The sequence below is a fragment of the Chinchilla lanigera genome, unplaced genomic scaffold (assembly GCF_000276665.1).
Source record: "Chinchilla lanigera isolate Chin_1 unplaced genomic scaffold, ChiLan1.0 scaffold00144, whole genome shotgun sequence".
NCBI lineage: Eukaryota > Metazoa > Chordata > Mammalia > Rodentia > Chinchillidae > Chinchilla > Chinchilla lanigera.
This window is the reverse complement of record NW_004955545.1, coordinates 436,116-438,463: the sequence shown is the minus strand read 5'-3', so window position 1 is coordinate 438,463 and position 2,348 is coordinate 436,116. Positions and strand designations below refer to the sequence as shown.

Genomic DNA, 2,348 nt, shown 5'->3' with positions numbered 1-2,348 from the left:
CCAGCCTGGGCTACAAAGCGAGCTCAAGGCCAGCCTGAACTGCATAGCGAGACCCTGTCTCAAAAAAGACCAAAAAAAGAAAAAGAAAGTTTGAAGCCTTGAATGCCCCTAGCTGGGGGGCAGCTCCCAGGAGCCTGCACAGAGGTGGCACTGAGCACTTTGGTGGAGAAACCCAGGGTGCCAGGGCTGCAGAGGAAGACAGGAGCACGGGGCTCCCCGGGGCTGGAGTGGCTGTCACTCCCCGCCACCCAGGGTGGCGTGAGGATGGAGGCGGGGTCCTGACTGGTGCCGTCTACGGAGCAGGCCCGCAGGTGGACCGCTTAGGCCGTAGCAGGCTCCAGGTTGGAGAAGACATGCTCAAAGTTGCCTCTCACACAGCCTCTCTGAGCCTGGGCCGGCTGGGTGAGGAACATAGCAGCATGCAACTCAGCGTCTCCTCTCACCAGCCCCATAAAGTGGGAAAAAACCAAAAAAAAAAAAAAAAAAGAGTTGCAGCTGGGCAGAGAAACGGACCTCAAACGTCAGGCTAGAGAGCAGTGCCGAGCACCAGGGTCCATCGCAGAAAGCCACAGGGCCAGAGGCCTGGGGAGAGCCCAGAGAGTCAGGGTCACTGAGCAGGCGGGGCCTGGACTGAGAAGGACCAGAGGCGCCACGGTGGGTCAGTGCGCTGGAGCCAGGGACACCCGGCCTGCAGAAGTCCCACCCCCTGCTACCGGCCCGAGGTACAGCACACAGCCAGTGACGGCTCTGCTGCACGGAGGTGGCTCCCAGGTCACCCTGATGGCAGGAGTGGGGAGAGCCTAGCCCGCAGGCCCCTGGGGGCAGCAGATGGCCCTGGGCCCCCGTCACGGCAAGAGGAGCACTGGCCTGGCTGGAGCCCGCGCTGTTTTCTGCCACAAACTGGTAGATGGCGTTGTCCGCGGAGACCTCCACCGGCATCAGTGCGCCGGAGAAGCCAAACACAGCCGCTGGGCGCCCCTGCCCAGGCCCGCGTGGGCTCGGTGTGGCCCCACAGGGAGGCGGCCTGGCTCAGCGGGGACCTGTCCCTGCGCGGGGCGAGGCCCGGCGTCCCCATGGCTCAAGTTCGTAGCAGATTAGAGCAGAGACCGCAGAGAGGGCGGATGCCAGGGTGGGCGCCGCACCCACCGGTGGGGCAGGACGGGCACCTGCGGTTCTGAGTCAGCCGGACAGCGTCCCCAGGGCTCAGCGCCTTCCCCTTCTTCAGCCGGGTCGGCGGGGCTCGGGGACACCCTGGGGCACGCGGGTGAAGGCTGCTGCTGCCCAGGGGCTTACACTAGGACTGTGGCCACTGGCCAACTCGGGGGAGCTGCCGGCGACGGCGGGAAGGCGGCTCCTGAAACCGTCCCCCACCCCTGGGCTCACCCACCCCGGGCTCACCCTGCGCCAAGGGGGGCCCTGCGCTGTGCCGCGGACGCGCGTGCCCGGCCGGTTGGCGGCGCAGACGGAGACGCCCGAGTGCTAGAGCGACACGCCGGAGATCACGAGGTTCCCGGTGCCCAGGACCTGGACGCCTTCCACGCCGCCGGAGCAGCGGAGTCGGCCGGGGCGGGCGAGGCCGGGGCGGGCGAGGCTGCGCTCCCGCGGCTCCAGGAGACGAGGGGCCGCGGGTGGCCGGGGGCGGGTGGGACACACGTCCTCCAGCGCCCAGGTCTGGTGCACCGCTCCGGCAGGTGCTGAGGCCCGGACGGGATCTCCGGCCCTGCGCGGGGAGACGGGAGGGAGAGCGCGTCAGGAGCGCGGAACAGGAGGCTTGAGACCCGGAGCTGCGCTCAGCGCGCCATCCGCGACTTTCAGAATTGAAAAGAAAGCCCTGCCGAGAGCCCCGTGGCAGTTTAGCTGGCGAGGAAGCCTTGGCGGATAAGACGTGCCCAGGTTACACAGGGTGGAGGAGAGAGGCGCTCACAGCAGCTACTTCGCTTCCCCTTGAAAGACTCCCGGGGTCCCCAGAAAGAGCCTGGGCAGGTGTGCACCCGGTGCGGTTTGTAACACCAGCACTCTGGGGCAATTTATCGAGCTTTCGAGACCCTGTCTCAAAATTAAAATAAGAAAGAATTAGGACCCTGGGGTGGTGGCACACCCTAATCCCAGCACAAGGGAGCTGAGGCAGGAGGATTGTTGCAAGTTTGAGGCCAGCCTGGGCTACAAACTGGGTTCAAGGCCAGCTTGAACTGCACATGAAACCCTCTCAAACAGACAGAAAATAAGAACAAGAAAGAAAGAAATAAAGAAAATGAAAAGGGGCTGGGGATTTAGCTCAGCGGCAAAAGCGCCTGCCTGGCAAGCGCAAGGTCGTGAGTTCGGTTCCCGGTACCGGAGAAAAACCAAAA

The 2,348-nt window shown here is 64.7% G+C and overlaps 1 protein-coding gene across 6 annotated transcripts in view; it reads left to right on the top strand.

Annotated features, from left to right (window-relative positions):
• Gatad2b (GATA zinc finger domain containing 2B) overlaps nucleotides 1-2,348 on the top strand; it is a 94,035-nt gene that overhangs the window by 80,568 nt on the left and 11,119 nt on the right. The gene's annotated exons all lie outside the window — the stretch shown is intronic.